Source organism: Balaenoptera ricei, chromosome 4 (assembly GCF_028023285.1).
Source record: "Balaenoptera ricei isolate mBalRic1 chromosome 4, mBalRic1.hap2, whole genome shotgun sequence".
In the NCBI taxonomy this organism is placed as follows: Eukaryota; Metazoa; Chordata; class Mammalia; order Artiodactyla; family Balaenopteridae; genus Balaenoptera; species Balaenoptera ricei.
In genome coordinates, this window is record NC_082642.1 from 154,985,051 (window position 1) to 155,005,119 (window position 20,069).

At 44.2% G+C, this 20,069-nt stretch overlaps 1 protein-coding gene across 5 annotated transcripts in view; it reads right to left on the bottom strand.

Annotated features, from left to right (window-relative positions):
• Positions 1–16,031, bottom strand: part of ERG (ETS transcription factor ERG) — a 278,178-nt gene extending 262,147 nt beyond the window's left edge. For 2 of the 5 annotated variants that reach the window (XM_059921559.1, XM_059921553.1), the window contains exon 1: positions 15,923–16,031. The gene's annotated coding sequence lies outside the window, so the exon portion shown is untranslated. Of the gene's footprint in view, positions 1–14,757; positions 14,801–14,830; positions 14,947–15,922 lie in introns of those variants that run through there. The other 3 variants (XM_059921558.1, XM_059921555.1, XM_059921556.1) reach the window with 3 other exon arrangements.
• Between the last annotated feature and the right edge of the window lie 4,038 nt (positions 16,032–20,069).

A 20,069-nucleotide genomic window follows, 5' to 3' on the forward strand; every position in this document is an offset into this window, starting at 1 on the left:
GTGGCACCCGTGGATCCACTGTGGATGGACTTGGAGTCGACAGCCTGAACCAAGGCCAAGGCATAAAGAGGGGAGGGAAAAGCAGGGACGGTGATCTGCTTTTCTGACTCCAGTGAAAATGGGGTTCCATTTTCTAGAGCGGCATTCTGTCTGCAAACCAACGTGATGTTATTTTTACTCAGTATAAGAATCCCTTTAAAAGAAGCTTCCATTTATTACAACATACTATAAAATAATGGGAAGACATCTTTGCTTTTAAAAATCTTATATTTTTAAAGGGGATTCAACTGTCCAATGTTAAAAGAACTTTCCCCAGGTTCCACTAGTCTTGTGAAGGCTTCCGTTTAGGTGTGGGGCCTTCCCGTACAAGGGCAGCAGATGCCTTGACCTATAGGAGCCCCACAGAAGGAGATCACATAGAACATGGTATTTTTCTACCTGAGTAATTAGCAACAGAGTGAAATTCAGTAAGACTGGGGTCCTCCTCGGACCTCTCTGAATGTGGTCTAAGAAGAGACAACTTATCCTGAATTCTAGGCTCTGGTGAGAGGTTATCACAATATTTACAGGATTATTGCAATATTGTAATCTATGCAATAGATTATATGTACAGTACACATGAAATCTATGTACTAGATTATATATATGTGTGAATGTATGTGTGTGTGTATATATATATATATGTGTATATATATATATATATATATGTAATAGCTTATGTTTATTAAAAGATTTGGGGCGGGGGAATGCCATGCAAAAATCATGTTAAAGACAATTGAGCCAAGCAGTGAAACAATGCTGAAATGGCCTAGAAAACCAAATGGTATTTGATATTTATTTTTCTGGATACAGACGTGGACTTCGTGTTATCACTGACCCTGGTTGGTTAGGATCCTCAATGTTTTCTAAATTCCTAGACTGCTGTATAGTCAACAGTCTCAATTAGTAAGTTCAAAGGGAATTCCCCAGAAAAGGCAGAGTGAAATAAGTGTGAATGATGGCTGCAGAAGATCAGATATATAGCTTGTAATATAAATAAGTGTTTAGGCATACACTGTGGTGCGTCATCTAATCTGGTCCTATTACCAAAAAAAAGTAAATAACAACGTAATTTTACTATGGCATGTACTGTGAGAGCAGTCATAGCTTGAAGAGGCATTTTGAGCGATTTTTAAGGGCAAGCACTCATCAACTTCCAAATCTGTTCTTCGTGTGACCACGACATAGCACTTGGTCAATTCTCCTGTTTGGTTTTCAAAATTCTGACTGTGGATCACCACTGACTCAAACTATTTGTAAGAAATGAAAAACAAGCCTTATGTGAAGAAGAGGGGGAAGGGTGAGGAGAGAGAGCGCTTTCATAATTAAATGTTCCTTGCTTGGAGGTGAGCACCTCTTGGAAGACGACAAAGACAAACAGAATCCATGAAAATGCACCTTTTGCCTTCCAAATGCACAGCACAGACAGCGTCAGGGCAGGGACAGACGGAGAAGCCGACTCTGCACCACATCACAGGCTCAGAGATGCTCAGGCCCAGATACCCGCCTGGATCGCCTATCTCAACAGAAGCAAATTTCTTGGTGACGTTCCAGAAAGAGGCATACTCCCAGAAAATACCATAACTCCTCCTATACCATGAGCTGGAGGTAAGCATTTTTTAAAAACTTATAACCTTTGTGCGTTCTGCACTCACAGTAATGTTATTTATCATTCGATTATTCTAGAAGGAAAGGGACGCTGGATACTCTTACTGACTTTGAGAACCAGAGGATCTGGCAGGACTGCTGGTGAGGAGGGGAAACTCAAATACAGTCTGAGCTTCTTACCAAACCGCTCTGGTTTCACAGCTCGCACGTCTCTCCCTTCCTAAGAATCTGGTTTTTTCCCTCATCCGGTTTTTCCTATTTTCGGTATCACTGGGTCCCTTCTAGTAAGTGTCCCGTCAGCTCCGGCCGCGGGCTGGCTGCTCGGACCCTGCTCAGAACACTCATCCTCCGCCTCTGAGTCAGCTGCCTGTTCATGGAAATACTATTCCGAGATCATTTTCATAAAAATTTGTGCTGGCTTGGTTTTGTTTCTCTTGACACTGGCCCAAATGTTTTTCTCTGCTGATTGATTTTTGGTTTCAACTTGGCGTGTTTTGGGGGGCTGTTTATTGTTTAATATATTTCCATTTTTACTGGAGGGGAAACATTAGCGCCAAAGGGATCCAGCTGCATCCAATCGGCCACACAACCTGTATTTCTACATCCAAGACATGGGGAAGTGCTGTCTGCAGAAGCAGAGGAGGGCCGCTCCTGCCCAGATGGGCAAGTAAACGTGGCCTTTCTGGTCACTGACACGCAAGGGTGCCCTGGCCTCTTGGGGACTTGTTTTTGCAACTTGGGTGTTTCTGAAGACTTGCTGATCGTGTATACCCTAAGTCTGATAAGCACCCCATCACCTGTTCTCGTGTGGAGAGTGTGTGTGGTCAGCAGAAATGCATGGTCAATGGAGCCCTTTGAGAAATACACAAGGAGCTATCAACTTCCTTTGCTTGAAATTAACCCAACACTGTAAATCAACTATACTTCAATAAAAAAATAAAATTTAAAAAAATTGCCCTTGCTTTAATACTGTCAGTTTTCAGGCCACTCTGGATACAAGGGAGAACGTAATTCCCCAGCATGATGTCCTGAGTCCCTTTGGATTCCCCCCCCTCTGTCAATCCTTTCTAAGATCAGGGACTGGCATTGGCCATCTTTTCTCTAAATAATCAGCATCTCTCGAAGTTAAGCCATGCATTCCCAAGGAGGCTAAAATCTGTTCTTGGAGGAGGAAAAAATGTCTCACTCTTTTATGTATAAAGCATAGACACACCTAAATGTAGATATACATGTATATGTATAATGTAAGATTCCTAAACCGATATGCTGTGTAACTGTGGTATTAAATTTTCATGTGGGAGAGGGGTGATTAGGAGAAAAAATGTCTGAAAAGACTCCTTAGGGGATTGGTTATAAAAAAAGGTTGAAAAATAATGTAAGCCTAAGGGTAACTGCATCACAAAATATTATGACTTCTTGATATGTTTAGCACTGGTGCTTCAGTGATAAAGAAATCCTGTTTGCATTTACTCCAGTCTGTTTACGATGTGCCCATAATTATTTCTTTGTAAACTGGGAATAGGAAGAGTTATGTTACACTGAGATACTCTTTCACCAACAATTCACATACATGTCTCCTCTTGTTTTAGAAGCCAATGGGCATTGAGCGCAAGAAACAAAACCAAAGAAAAAAACAAAAACTAGAAAAGGAAACAAAGAGCTAATACGCTGATGCAAATGAAGCAGATGCTTGTACTTATTTGAAAACAATAACCTATTTTTTTTTAATGTCTACAAACTAAAGATCTCTCAGAATATCTTCTCATTCCATATTAAATATCCAACGCAGCAAACAATCTTTGCCTTGCCTTAGTCTATTAAGAACCTTACTTATTCCAGAAAGGAAGCATGCGTTTATCTTTCTCAAACACATGATGTGCAATTCTTTTTTTTACTTGCTTGGAGCGAAGACTAAAAAACGGTGTTTTATCTTGCTTCCTTTGCCAGTGCCAACGTAACTGATTCTCATCCTCATTTCCACTTTTTGTATCTCCTTTCATCTGAGTTAAGCCAGAACTCATTCCCAGCCCTTTAGAGATTTAGCCTATATTTCCAACAGGGCCGTCCACAATGCTACATGTTTTCCTGACCTGCGCTGCCTGTGCCCTTGCTGGAGAGAGAAACGGAGTCATTTTGACTCGTCATTTTGACTCATCATCTCAGAGGTTACGTAAGCCAGCATCACAGGATACAGAAGTAACTCTGTGATGACCTCAAAGTGTAATTTATGGACAGTAAGTGGGGTATGTTTTTGGTGCTAAAACTCCCAGACTAGGGCAGACTTATGAATAATTTTCAAATATCAGGAAGTCTGCGAAAATCCTCCCTGTCTGATAAAGATTGCATGGCGCTCGTTGACTCTCCTAAAGCCTCTGACTCCCTCCCCTCTTCGGAAGTGCCTGGACCACAGTCCTGACAGCCGGGGCCAAAGAACGCAGTCACCTGCCTCCAGCAAATCCACTCCGATTCCCCCTCATTCCCAGACACAAATTTCCATGAAAACCAGACACAGGACAGAAACCAGGGGCAGGATATTTCAAAATCGCTTCACATCTGCAGCCTGATTTCATTAGACTCCCTGCCTTGTTTCTTTTAGCCCCTGTGCGTGTCCACTGCAGGTGACACTTTGCTGACGCTGACCTTCAAAACCGTGCTATCCAGACACTTAGGGAAATAAGACCCGTGCAGGAGAGACAGGGGCTCTGGCTGCAGAGAGGGGGATCAGTGAGTTTAGAGACCACAGGGACACGGAAATGCTTAGCAACGCCTTTACAAGGTGACTCTACTGGGTGTTACTGGTCCTGTCACTGAATCCGCCCACACATCCCTAGAGCATATGAAAGCTGTTCATCCCGAAGGGAGGAAAGAAAACACTCCACAGTTGACATTCTTAATCCAAGTTTACCTAAATACAGCAGTTTCCAAGAGCACATTTTAGCCATTTCACACCCACAGACATCCAACCAGAGAAGCTGGTGGAGAATCCATGTGGGGACAGGGCAGGCAGCCCCACTGGGTCCCTGTCACCTTCTCTGTGCCCCAGCCCAGAGCTGCAGCCACGAGCTGTCAGAGCCGTTCAGCAATTTGCCTGTAAGGTCTTGTTTGAGGATGTGGCAACTTGCAAGGACCCCACACAGAAGCAACTGGACCTCAACTTTCCCCGCCGAGCCACGAGGCCAGTCGAAGGCTCTGGGTGCCAGTGCTGACACGGTTTTTCCTCCAAGATTTTAAGCACATGTGGCTCGCATCAGTGTGGTCTCGTATTCGCTCTGTTTAGACCACTTGCCTCGCACGTTCTCATATTTACGCATGTTCACTGAACATAACCCCGAGTGAATTATTTAAGAAGGTTTAATGTGCTTCAGACTTCTCAAATATAATTTAGACTTTAAATTAAATTTGTACTCCCGTGGGAAAGTGGTGCATTGAACGCGGCGTATGGCATCGAGCGGACATGCAGTAGGTCTCAGAACAGCATTGCAGTTACGTTGACAGGATCTCACCTGGCGGCCAATGCTCTGTGTTGAACGAAACAGGACTGAGCTACAAGATTTAACGTGTTGCCTGTGTTTGAAAGCAGCAAAAACATACACCGCACAAACCCTCTCGCTTTTTGGTTTATTCCTTGCTGACCTAAAATGAAGCATCCCGACAATGAGACATGCGGAACATATAGACCAGCACACAAAGCCACATTTGTTAGTTCTGAGTTCTCTGGGTTTTTTTAATAAATCGCAAAATCCTTTCTCTCTGTGTTTGGATGCCAATAACTGCCCTGAATTAGGTGTTAGATTCTGCACAGCAAATTCGAGTTGAGAAAAGGCACACATATCTTATTTAACACACTTTTGTTTCGTTTACAGTAAACACTGCCCACCAGCAAAAATAAACCAGAACAAGGGAGTGAAATTCCCTCCTGCACGGGTGGTAATGAACACAAACTATCTAGAAAAACGTGCAGACAAGGAGTTCGCTGCAGACTGGGCCCTGAACTGAACACAAACTTCTTATTCAGGGGAAGGTGAATGAGTAAGAATCTATAGGGAAGGTTTTTACTTTGCATAAAAATTAAATTAAATCAGCTCTAAAACATGCATACAGTAAAAGGGCTAAGTTATTCAATGACACATTACACATAGTACACCGGCAATAATAAGCAGCATGCGACTGACTTGGCCATGAACTTCAGCGTTACAAGAGAGGGAAAGGCCCGCATTAGATGCAATCTGCCATCACCAAATTGTGTGAACGTGTGCTCTGAGAAGTTAATTCTGTAGCAATCCATCTGATGGCTATCCTTTTTTTCCCTGGGATTCTAGCACCTCAAGAACGCTATTCCTCAAAATGATAAATTGTATTATCCTCAAGATACTGTCCACGGGCAAAATAAGAAATATGTCATCCTGCCGGGATTACCCTTAAACAGGGAATACTCAAATAAGATGTTTATACGAGAAGCTGTCAGAGCATGATTCCAACAAAAGCAGCACTATTTGTCATCAGGCATATGAAGTTTCAGTCTGAAAGTAGATATTTGGTTTTGCCTCTTAAAAGCATGAAATGAGTCAACAGGAAATCATACACACGTGATCCCTCCAATCTGAAAACTGCAGGTTTGATACTGAACATACCATGTTAGCATTCACTTTTTTATTGCTATCATTTCTGGCTCCATCGTGATATATTGGGCGATATTGCCAAGGGGGACACGAAGTCACAAAAATTCTATTACTGTGATCAAGCTATATAGTAGACTTCACGACTACTAATTATACGAACTCTGAATGCCTATGCTAAATAGTCTCGACGTGCACTGTCCAATACAAGAGCCACATGTGGCCACTGAGCACATGAAACGTGGCCAGTCCAAACTGTGCTCTGTGTAACCCACACACTCGATTTTGAAGATTTAATACAGAAGAAAATGTAAAAGAGCTCATCAATATTTTTATATAGATGACACTTGAAGTGATAATATTTTGGACCTGTATTACATAAAATAATTATTAATTTTTAATAATAATTTAATAATAGTTAGTAATTTCATGTTTCTTTTTCCTTTTTAAAACTATACGTGAGACTCACATTCTATATCCCCTGCCCAGCGCTGCTCTGACCTTCCACCCACCCTGCCTCCATGTCACCCTGCCCCCTTCTTGTCACTTCTGTAAGTGGACCCTCTGTGCTGACCAAGAGAACTCCCTGTCGCAGTGGGGATGCAGAGCCGACCCCCAGCTGGGTTCTGACTCTGCTCTGGCTCTGACTATCTGCGTAACTCCGGGCACATCACTCAGCCCTCCCAAGCCTCACTTTGCTACTCTGGAAAATGGGGCAATAAAGCACCACCTTCACAGAGCCGTGGTGAGGATGCCCTGGGGCAACAGGGATCCCATGTCTGCACCGCCTGGTGGAGTCAAGGTCAGTGACCACGCTCTAAACATCACATCTCGCTTCCCCTTTGCAAGATTACTTTATTCCCTGCCTTTTAACTTCACACTTGGGGTCTAGCTTGGTCCTTCCAACACCAGGGGTTGGGCAGTTCCTGTGCTGTGTCCCCCAGCTCCCAGGGGGCACTTCCCACACTCCGAGCACCGCAGTGCCTGACTCCGCCACGCGGCTGCCTGCGGCCGCCCTCCCACCCCCATCCCTGCCTATCTAGAGCCAGGATACGCCATGGTGCAGGCCCAATGCACCAACCTTCGGGAAGCATTTTTTGGTCTCCCTCTGGCATGGTCTAGATCCCTTTTTGATTGTATGATTCTTAGGAGGTGGACTATTTTATTTACACTCTTATCTTGTTCCGTAAAAGGATTAAAAGTGATCCACAAGGATACAGGTGATATAACAAGGTTTTTTAAAAATTCCAAAGTAGATGCAAATTAAACAATAGAGATGAGGCTAAAGGGAAACAAGGGGAAGAACGGGAAGAGGAGCTAAGAACGCGGTAGCCCACCAAGCAGGTCACAGGATCCTGCACCCGTGCCGGATCTGGGGCACACGCACACCTCCAAGCTGGAGGAATGACATCCAACTCAGACAACTACTCCTGATGCTGAGTCGACCCCAAGTCTTGAAGAGAGAAGGGCCTGTGTGATAAGTTAACAAGCTTGCCCAACAGCTGACCTACAGCAGGCATGGGGATGGTCTCTGTCATGGCCCCGAATGCAGCACATCAGAGCCCCCTAGGGACCACTCCCTCCATCACTGCACAGCCTAGGACCCTGGCTCACTGTCACACAGGCCTGGTTCAAGCAGGTGGCACTGATGAATGTGCCATTTTCGTTGGCCTGCGCATTCACCCCCTTTCTAGAACCCATGGCCTGTGTGTTCATCTCCTTTCTAGAACCCATGGCCTGTGTGTTCATCCCCTTTCTAGATCCCATGGCCTGTGTGTTCACCCCCTTTATAGATCCCATGGCCTGTGTGTTCACCCCCTTTCTAGATCCCATGGCCTGTGTGTTCATCTCCTTTCTAGAACCCATGGCCTGTGTGTTCACCCCCTTTCTAGAGCCCATGGACTGTGTGTTCATCCCCTTTCTAGATCCCATGGCCTGTGTGTTCACCCCCTTTCTAGATCCCATGGCCTGTGTGTTCATCCCCTTTCTAGATCCCATGGCCTGTGTGTTCACCCCCTTTCTAGAACCCATGGCCTGTGTGTTCATCCCCTTTCTAGATCCCATGGCCTGTGTGTTCACCCCCTTTCTAGAGCCCATGGCCTGTGTGTTCATCCCCTTTCTAGAGCCCATGGCCTGTGTGTTCATCCCCTTTCTAGAGCCCATGGCCTGTGTGTTCATCCCCTTTCTAGATCCCACGGCCTGTGCTTTCAACCCCCTTCTAGATTCGGTAGCATGTACACTCACTCCCTTTCTAGATTTCAGCTCCGGAAGGCCTGACCCGAGGCTTCCCCACAGTGCCTTGCACTGAAAGGTCAGCTTGCCCTTCTAGTCTCTTCCTGGCGCTTGCCCCTCTGTGGCTCAGGATGCCCCTCCTCTGCTGGAGTCCTGAACCTTCCAAGCCTGGTTCAAATCTGACCTCAGACAGGTCTCTCCCTGCGCTCGGCACTCCCTGCGTCCTCCTGCGTGACTTTCCACCTGTGGATGTTTATCCCAAGGACGTTGCGATCACAGTGAATGCTATTAGCTCTTTGGAGTGGAAGGGGCTATAGTTTTGTTTACATGTTGTCAATGCAACTAGTTGAGCAAAGAATAATTGAGGCAGGCCACTAATGGCTGGAATCAAACAGGCAGACAGGCAAGCTCTGAAATGTTCTGGCTTTTCCATTACATGTGCAGTTGCTTTTCTCATCTCTAGGTATGTCCAGTGTCCTGTGTGATCCACATTCCCATCTCTCTTTCAGGGCAGTGCTCTCATTTAATAGGTGACCAATAAATTTTGATGGAGAAATGTGTTTCCAGGTTGCTTCAATTTAATAAAGAAAATTCAACATGATTTAATGCTTAATGTTTGCAAAGAAAAACTTATATGGATGCAAAACATAGTTACAAATGCGATCTTAAAATTAAAATAGATATAACCCCTTTTCTGCCTCCCAGTAGTTTACTGTGGGTTCTACATACTTATGGGACGATTTTTCTGGACTTACCTCCAGTTTTACAATTTGGGAATAAAGTGCGTAGGAGAAACTGGTCTTGTGGGATGTTCTGTTTAATCACCTATATTTACAAGTCTTAGAAAACTGCAAAAATCCATCAAATTTTCTCATGAGATAGGATTATAAGGCACTTCAGACCTGATACTACTTCAGCTGTAAAACCCTCTCCCTTTGACCCTGCAAGCAGCAAGCAACAATCTCTTTCTCTGCTTTAATGGCAGGGTTTTGGGTGGGGTCTCAGAACTTAAATCCTGGTAATATGCTGACCTAACACCCCTTCTCCAGAAAAGACTCGCAGTATTCCCTGGATTTCATCTTCAGTGTCATTATTTCTATTTTAAAGCTCTGTAGAGAAGTAAATGTTCCTGCCAGGGTCAAATAGACTAGAAAGTACTTTTCGATACTGAAGAAGCAAATTTTTTCCTCCATTTTTGCTTATTCTGTCATCTTGCTACTGTAACTTGCACTCCAGAAAGAGCCAGCCTTGCACAAGGCACGTTTAAATTTTGAGCAATTATAGACCCAGATTTGTAAACCCGGCAGCAGGCCCGCATCAGCTTTGTGAGATTGGATATGATTTTAATGAGATTCCATTCTTCTTAAAATGCGATCTTCTTAAAATGTCCCTAAGACGCCAATTGGCGTCTTGTTTCCCAATAAAAAGAAATCTCGATTTTCTGATATATTTAATTTCAAGTTTTATGTTGAGATGGCAAGTGTGCGTAGTTTGTGTTTCCAAACATTTCACTTTACTAGCACACACTTCAGCTAGTATTTATATTCAGCTTGGTTCTTTGTACGTCCCATGGAAGAATCCTGAAATCGTCCTTCTTCACTCCCGGGGTCCCAAGGTGCCACTGTGATCACCTCCCTCCCGTCAGCCTCCTCAAAACAGCTTCTTTCAATCTCTACTCAAAAGCCTGAGCTCTCCATTCTCTCCAGCACAAGCAGAATTCCAAGCACCAGGAGCACAGAGAGGAGGGAACAGTGCTTTTCCATTGCCTGTTCCAATCAATTGATTATATTAAGGCAACGGGTCGCTAACAGACATAGTAAGATCTTGGGTTTCTCCTGTTGTTCAGAAGAGCACAGAGCCTGACGTCCAGATTAGTTCAGACGCAAAGGTACACAACACCAGTTAATCCATTTCCGCGATGCTGCTTATGACTTTTCACAAACTAATCCTTCCTCAAGGTGGTGCCACAAACCTCCCTGCCTGGAGCACCGAAAAACATGCACACGCATCTCTCTTTTACTTTGCAACTTAACTACTTTCGTAAAGCCCCAAGGATCCGTAACCCACATTTCCACTCCCTCACGGAGGAAACGAATCTCTCCACCAAGAACAGAGAATCGCTCAGTGGAAATATGACCAAACGAGTACATTACCGCTCAAAGCTGAGCCCCTTCACTCCCCTGCACGCAAACTAAGGGGCAAACACTCTTCTTCACTTTTAAATGAAGGGTTTGGAAACCTCAGCCAAACCCTTAATCAAGTGAAAGTAAGGGTTTCCTGTTTTTGAAAAATCACCGTAGACGTGCCTGTTTTTCTTTTTTCTTTTCTTTTCTTTTTTTAACCATTCTTTAGGTTTTACTTTTCATTTATTTACTATTTTTTACAATATATGTTTTTCTTCCTATCTGTTGCAGGGATGTTTTTCTCCCCCAGAGTAGGTTTTCCTGGGGGAATAATTATTAAAATAATAGTAGCACTAAAAGGAATCCGATATGAGACACTAACGTGTGAAAATCTCATTCCCACTAAAACAGTTCAAAATTAGACGGTATGTTTTAACTACAGATCTAGGTTTTCAAAACCCTTAGACATGCTAACAGTTTGCTCTAGATCAGATCTCCCGTCTAATTCTCTAGGGTTGTGATTTTCAAAAGTGATAAATTAATTCAAAAGGCCTATTGTACACACTTTTAAGGATATTTTAGGCTTCACCCACAGCCATTCTGAAATGGGGAAAAGTCACAGAACTAAACTTCCTTTGCTCCTGCTTCTGACCATGCGCTGAGTCAAGGTAACTGAACCCCTTACTTTCATTGTTAAATTACTGCTTCTCATACGCAATCAGGGTCTTCCAGATTATGACAGGCCACTGTCAAAATAGAAGAACTTAAAAGTTACTTTAAATCTAAAACTCAGACCCAGTGCTCCATTTTTAGATGCACCCTTTAATTACTTGGTGGTGTCTACATCTTACTTACGCTTAAATTTAGCAAAGTAATTTTAGATCACTCGCCTTTAGATCACTTCACTACCTTCACTAGATCTGCAATGTTACAAACATAGAGCACCGAATCCTCTCTCTTCTAAATACTAAAATGTTTAAAATAAAAGGTAAAAAAGTTAAAAGGGCAACATTTCCCCCTGGCTATTTTGAAAAACTGGTGCGAATGACAGCCCAGCCATCGGAGACTTCTGTTTTTTTAATCTACAGAATTACTGCTTTGAATCTATCAATATGAGAAGGTGTATACTGACAAAGCACAATGTACAGATAATTACCTGTTCCTAAGCCAAGTGAGGGTGCAAACAAGTACCAAGGAAGATGCCATCGTCACATCAACAATACAGGGGCAGCTACGAGACCTCCTGTGTGAGTGTCACCAACTACGGCAGGGACTTTCAAAGTCCCCCCCCCAAAACTCACACTGCTACCACCATGTATCAAAATTTTCTGAAATTGTGTCCAAAATATTTGATCCCTCTGCTGCGTCAGCTTGTTTTTCTTACAGATGCAACTCGAAAGGTTTGAAGAGTTTCAAATTCAAGGTGCAGATCATAAACACAGGCTGTATTTTGAAGGACGATATACCCTGGGAATGCCCAAGTATCCTTGCACTTTGGAGAAAGAAAATGGAACCCCTTTGGCATTCTCCTCCTCACTGGAAAAGCTTGTCCAGGAAGTAAAGGGTGATCAAGCCAGGAGGTGACAAAGAGACCTGCATTTAGAGAGATCGACCCCCAGCTTAAACGGAGGACGGACTTGCAGCATCACAAAGCCGGGATTCTGCTTATAATGACTTCCTTCTGATCTAAGTTACCTGGACCACTTCTTGCTTCCCAGGCTCCAGCAGTCTCATTAGAAGTGGGTGTCTCTCTGTCGACACCTCCTGAATGAAGTTCCATGAAAGAGTGGGTGGCACCGACATTTATTCAACACGACACTGTCTCCCCACCCTCCATATCATCTGACTGATGCTGACCTGCTCTGGTTTTTCACTGGGGAATAGCAAAAGATCCTAGGAACATTAGTTCCTCTGTCTTGTGAAGAAATGAATCCCCCTTTCATTATTTTTGTTGTTGTTGTTTAAGGACAGGTTACAAGGAAAGACCAGAGCTAATACTAATTTTAGAAAAAAAAGTTGAAAATTTCCTATTACCTACTTACAAAATATGATATATTCCATATACTCACAACATATAAAACTTTAGAACAGTATGTAAGTTAAAAATCAAGGTTGACATCTTTCAAAGAGGCTTTACTTCTTACTTATATATCCGGCAGTCCACCGGGATCTCAATCCTTACCACAAATAAAATAGCTGATTTTATGAGATGAGAAACTCAAGATTTTTCTTTAATACCAAAACAAAACAAGGGACTTCCCTGGTGGCGCAGTGGTTAAGAATCTGCCTGCCAATGCAGGGGACATGGGTTTGAGCCCTGGTCTGGGAAGATCCCACATGCTGCAGAACAACTGAGCCCGTGCACCACAACTACTGAGCCTGCACTCTAGAGCCCGCGAGCCACAACTACTGAGCCCATGCACTGCAACTACTGAAGCCCGCACGCCTAGAGCCCGTGCTCCGCAACGAGAAGCCACCGCAATGAGTAGCCCGCACACTGCAATGAAGACCCAGCACAGCCAAAAAATAAATAAAATTCAAATAAATAAATAAAAATGAAGTTGCTTTAAAAAAAAAAACAAAGAAGTGGAGGAGACAATGGTTATAAACACGTGTACATGCAGCCCCATTACATAATCCAATGGTAAACAAGAATTCTCAAAAATTTACCTAAAGAAGGCGCATCAGAGTAAATCACCAAGAACTCATCATGAGAGAATAGATACATGGAAAATAATATATCACAATGCTACCTCAAATATTTAAAAATAAAATGAAGGAATTATAAAGTGTTAGAAAAAAGAAACCAAAATTTTAAGTGTAACTGAAATTATACATTCTTAAATAACTCAAAAAGATATAATACCCATTTGCTGGTTTAGCGTAATTTCCAAAAGTCATTGAGTCAAATCGAAGCTGGGGTTACCAGACCGCAAACAGTATTTGTGATATGTGTATAACTCATAATGCCTTTCTTCAGAATTAGAAAACTTTGCATAGTAACCACAAATTTGCACAGCACATCCGGTTTCCACTAGAATTGTAATTTCAATGGTATAATTAGCTCATTCATAATTTGATACATAGTGAGTTAATTTATCTGGTTGGATTTTTAAGTAACTTCTATTGCCTGGTCTTCCCACTGATGAACCAGTGCAAGCTGCTGCCAGCAAAGCAAGGGTTAACCCCAGGAATGTGACAGTTCTCCTGGTGATAAGGTGACGGGTAGCTGAGGCCAGGTCAAGGGCTCTAAGCTATTTGGAGAGAATTGAAAATACTCAAAAATAATCTCAATGATAAATAAACTCTATGCCCTATGTATGTCACCAGGGGAAGACTAAAAATTTTTTTAAATCACATTGAAAGTTTTCTGAACTACAGAAGCTCCAGAAACATGCACAGTGGGAAATCCGTGGCACATATGAATATGTTCTTTGGAAAGATAACGAAATTATCCCAACGAATAAATAAACAACTCTATGTATTAAGTTCACATCGGCATTAAAATTGTTTATCCATTTTATTGGGCAGTTTAGTCTGCTATTGGTAATAGCATCTAACTGCTTTAAAATGTTAAAAATAATTTTATGCAGTACCTTTTGTAAAACCTCTATACAATATATAATAGCGATACATAGATGTTGGATTTCAGGTAGAAACCAAGAAGGCTAGCTGATATATATATATATATATACATAATTTTTAAACATGCCAAGTTTCCCAATTAAGGTGGTAAACGGGAAGCATATAAACATAACAGCTGCAGGCTGAGATGTCAGACGGTGAAAAGACAGAGACAGAAGTGCAGAGAAGAGACTAAGCCCAGGTTTAGGAATGCGCGGTGAGAGCGCCGTCGGAGGGCGATTCCACGCACAGAAGGACCGACCCGGCAGTGACAGCCAAGCTCACACCTGGTCTCGACTTTCAGCCAAGCGTGGGCTTTAATTCAAGCCTTATTTCCATTCCAGACAACAACAAATAACCTCTTTCTCGGTGTCCCAGACGAGGCCCCCGCGGTCAGCTTTCCCGGCCCTCGCCTACTGCGGGGGTCTCCACTCCTCTCCCTCCGTCCCGGGCGCGCGCGCCTTCCGAGGACCCGGGCAACGATGAGCCGTCCCTCCCGGCGTCCCCCACCTCACCTGTCCCGGCGCCGTCGGAAGAGCGAGGTCACCCCTCTGCCGCCGGGCAGAGCGCGCGGGGCGCGGGACTTACCGAGAGGCGAGCGCCGCCGTCGGGGGAGGGCGTGTCCTGCACGTGGGGGTCCGCGCGTGTCCGCGCCCGCGTGTGCCCGCGCGCGTGCCTGGCGGTGGGCGCCGAGCCGGGCGGCACTGAGTCCCTGGGCGCCGACGGGCTCAGCCCATGGTGTGGGCGCCGGCCTCCGGGAGGCTCTGACTCCCGCCAATCGCCGAGCAGGGCTGCCGCCCCGACGCGCTGCTCGAGATCCGGGAGTGCACGCCGGCCGGGGGCGGGGCGGGGCGCGGGGGCGCGAGTGTCCCGGGGCGCGTGGGTGCGGGTGCGCGCGCGCGCGCGTCCAAGTGCGCGTGGGTATGTGGGCGCGCGTGGCCGTGAGCGCGCCCTCGGGCCGAGGAGCGCGGGCGGCGCGGGCAGGTCTGGACCCTGCTTGGCTTTGAGAAGCAGCTGGCGGCTCGGAGAAGGAAGAGGAGGAGGAGGAGAAGGAGGAGGAGCGGAGCCTGGGACGGAGGGAGCCAGCGTCCAGGCCCCGGCGGCGGCGGGAGAGAAAGCCGGGAGGGGAGAGGAGCGAGGACCGGAGACCAGGCGAGGGGAGGGGAGGGCCCGGGAGGTGGGGGACGCCGCGGAGGTGCTTGCTCCTCGGAACTTACTGAGAAGTAACTTTTTACCCAACCTTGGCCGTTACACACGTTACAAATAATAAAAGTTAAAACTGGTTGTTTCGGGAGAAGTTTAAAGTGACCATCGACTGCCTGGGATGCTGATCAGAATTAAGACGACGTCGCCCTCAGCTTAACGAAGAGACGCGATGCCAGGTGCCACCGGCTTTAGTAAGACCTGGAGTCACTACCCGCGCGTCCCGAGAGCCGTTGGGACCCGATGGAGGAGGCTGAGGAGAAGCGGGACGCGGTCGCGAGGATGCCAAGATGTCCAGGAGACACCCTGGTCTGATGGACAGACGCGGTGACAGCGGCCCTCCTGAGAACGGTGTCTGCAAGATACGGCTTCCAAAAGGGGGAGCCGCGAGGTTTGGCTCATCGGCCCGGGGGGCCTGCGAAGCCCCTCCATATGTTTTAGTTTATAAGTGATTTCTGACATCAAAATTGCGCTTACCTGACTGCTGCTTCTCTTCACTCATGTCCCGCGGGGACCGTCCCGACCGTCCCTGCCTGATCGCTGGGAACCCATCCTAGAGCGTCCTCTTGCAGACTCTCCCCTTTCCGACCAAGTGAAAGCTACTCGTGTCCCTCCCTCTCCAAACTTTAACAGCCAAGAATTTCAGCAAACAGCCAGAAAGAAAACTAAGCCCCCCCCACCACCCGCCACCCCAAGGGAAGGGAGGGAATAAGCACTCCTTTAATTTGAAAAATAATAATTAAAACTCCCTCAACTTTTAAGGCCGGGCAACATAATCTATTAATTGGTCGCTATTAACATGCAGTTTTATTGACCATAGCACACAGAAGTCTGATTGTGAAGGAGGAGTGTTTTCAATGAAAGTGGAGTTATTTTAGCTGCAGACGTGTTTACATTTCTGTGGTTTAGTCTATAACTTTCTCTTTTTCTTGCTTCAGAATTCTGCTCCATGAAGCAAAGCCCTTAGCTCCCAGACATTCCAAAAAGTCTGCCAAAATAATAGAAAAAAAAAAGAGAGGGAAGAAAAAACACACAGAGACCCCCAAGTCTGGGTCAGGCTCAGGGTTGTAAGTGGGCATCACCCGTATGCCCCCTCTCCACACAATTTCCAGTTTAAAGAAAAAAAAAAAAGAAAAGCCCTTCAGGGCTCCATTTCCTGTTTGCTGGGGAAAAAATAGGATGGGTCTAAGCAGCTGAGTTTAGAAACCGCCTTCTCCAGGACCTATAGATTCCAAGAGGTTCTTTAACCCTAGAGATGCCAAAATGAAATCATTGATATGAAAATCTACCATTCCACACTCTCCAAGGAAGTACCTCTCTTTTAAGTGGATGACCTTCACAAACTACAAATGCATTCCTAGGAAATTTCTTGAACAAACAGACACACCATGGTAGATGGGATGCAAGCCCATCTCTCCATAGGTGGCCAGGAGAAGATACCAATAAAAATAAATATCGAAAACAGATTAAGTTTCTGAGAAGCATGCAATCCTTTTCTTTCTGAGGATGTGGTACAAAAAAGCAGAATGCATATTAAAAAGTGCATATTTAGTAATAGGGTTATGTCAGTTTTCACAACCTGTGCTAGAATCAAAATTGGCAGAATTGTTTGACTCCTTTGAATTGCTCGCTAGTATCGCAGAAGTCACAGTATTGCCATTCACGTGATCTTAAAAAATATTCAACCTGCCTCCCCCCTAAACTATCAAGTGCATATTTCGGTTCCTATTCTTCAGAACTATTCTCCAAAGATTCCAGATCCAAGAAACCTCACTGTATTTAGAAATCTTCCTCTTAGCCACTCATGTCCAAAACTCACCACAGAGAGCCTTTGTGGTTTAGGGGAGTGCTTTAAAGTGAATATATTCTCAACCTGACCAATGAGGTCCGCAGTCCATGGCAATGACTCTGCTTTGTAATACATTACCCTAGCAAAGTTCCTTCAACATCATCACTTGTACTGAATACTCTAATAATATAGAACAATGCTGAAAGTAATATAATGTGTGCTAACTGACAAAGGAGCTTGCTTTATGAATTAAGAACTGTACTTTCATAGTAGAACATGATTTCAACAGTCCGTTACCACTGTTGAGAACAGAAAAAATGAGTTCAGAAAAACCACAATATTTGAAACAATGTCATCTGTGGCTTGTCCTTGCTACTCTCTCCCATTCCCCCAAATATACCACACAGAGAGAGGAGGAGGGGTGGGGGGGGAGGAGAGGAGAAGGGAGAGAGAGAATTGCATAAAAGACAAAATCACATACTAAGCCCACTCTCAAAGCTGAGGTTATTAACGTTGAAAAATCTTAGAACCCAGAATCCCAGAGTTTCACAAAGTTAGGACACCATCTCCTCCAACTGACTGTATCTTGCAGTTGCAGTTAGGAAGTTCTTTCTATTGTCTAATGTAATCCCCACCTTCTACCACAGCATTCCGTTGAGTCCGGTCCATAATCAAGGTCAAGTAGTGGGAAGTCAATTTCAACTAGTTAAATCAATTGAGTTAATTTGAGAGGCCAACAGAACACAAGTAATGGAGATACATTCACCATCTATCTGTGCTGCAAGACAGATAGGAAATATGGTCATTCTAAGTTCATAAAATACAATATAAAAGGAAGGATTTTATAAAAACACCGCTTGACACATTGCACAAGAATTAGTATTTTTAAGTATTTCATACATGAGATAATCTTTCTATGTAAAGTTTTGTGGTCGACTTAATTCTTTTTGAAATCCCTTTTATCCAAAAGATGTTTTGGATTAATTTAAGTATTTGTTACTGGAGAATGTCAAGCTCTTGTTCAATGAAATGTCCTGAATTGGGTTGTCACACCTGTTAAATATAAGCCTCCTTTTCTTTTGATATTCTGAGAAGGGCCTTAAAAGGTTTACATCCTTCAATATGGAGATTTAATTGCTTTACCTATAATAAAAAATAATCCCTATAAAATTCAGATTGTGGATATTTCAAAGCTGAAAGAACTATTGGATTGGGATGTAAAGGTTGCAGTTCAAAAAGCCTTCCACGTTTAATATCACGTGCGTGGAGTTATGAGTTATAAACTCCTGGTTATCATTTTGTAAGGTCTGGCCTTTGTAGTCCTCGCAGGGAGCGTCTTTGAGCTTACTTTATGGCTTAGCAGTTCTGTGTGTGCACGTGTTAAATATGGAAAGGGGAGCGTATCCCCCTGCGGTAAAGGCTCTCAAGGGAGGAAGTCTCAGATTCAGTTTTAAATGAGGTACTGGAGTGAGGTTCGCCACACTGACACTTTTCACATCTTGGGTGAGCTCAGACCTGGCGAGAAGCCCTTCTGAGGGACAGCCCTGGTTTGAGAAAGGAGACAGTATGTGTGCTTCGGCCACTGGCCATTTCCCACTGTTCAAGCCCTGAGCATCTTCAGTGTTTCTCGGGGCATCCAGAGCCCACCCCCAGCCCCCCCGCCATAGCCTCCACTCAATCAATTGGGACCTTCTTTTCATCCTGGAGGTGGGTTGGATGGGGCTCCTACCATTCCCTTGGGGCAACCCAAGACAGGAAAGGGAGGAGAATAAGCGTTAGAATTCTAGAGTTAGGGTCCTAAATGTAGCTTCCCTGGGAGGCCTCCCCCCACCACCATCCTCATCCCATTCCCTGACTTTCTTCATTATTGTAAGTGAACACGAGAGGGCAGAGATGTAAATTCTCTTGGGAGAGTCTTCAACCCACCACAAAAGCATCCCCGCTATCACCAGGATCTTTTATCATCAGCTGCTAAGAAGTCAGTTTTATGCGCTCCTTACCCTCCTAGACAAACTAATTTCATGCAACACTCTTATCCTCTGAAGCACTTTTTCAATCGCCGTCAGATGTAGTTTAAGCCTGCAGTATACACAGCAGTTCTTAATAACACGTGGTGACCACAAACTGCTCCATAAAATTGCATAATGCATAATTCCTATCAACTTGCATAATGCACACGATGAGTTGATATGAAACACATTGTACATCTGTCAGTGAGCTTTGGTGACAAAGGTTATACAAAATGGATCGGGAGACTGTATTTGCATTTTTAAAATGGAATTACATAGGACACATCAGGAGATTCGCTGCAGCTCTTCTGATGATTATACTTACACTTATTTGCTTGTGAGCTTCACATACATACTGTGACACTAATTCTGTCAATGAATAGTTTCGTCATGTACGTTTTCATCAATGGGATTACTCATGAGTGCAAAAATAGTTGCATTTTTAGAAAATGGACACAACTTCTCAGTGATTTTTTTTTGTATTGATAATGACCTTAGCATAACAGTGCCTCAATGCAAATAAAATCCATGTCTTAATGACTTTCTTTTGTATCCTAGAAAAGAAAATTATTATTCTATGATTATGGGTGACCTGATATAATTTAAATGGGTGAAAAGTCTATTTCAGATAAAATACACAGACAATTGACAAGGAATGAGTGAGAAGAGGAATCCAGCACTTACCAGCCTTATGACCTTGGGCAAGTCACGGCCTCTTGATTGAAATCTCAATTTTCTTATCTATTAACTGAGGCTATTGGAGTGATGACCTCAAATAGGCTAAACAAAGGAACTCCCAGGGGAGAATTTGGGTTATTCAGCTTTA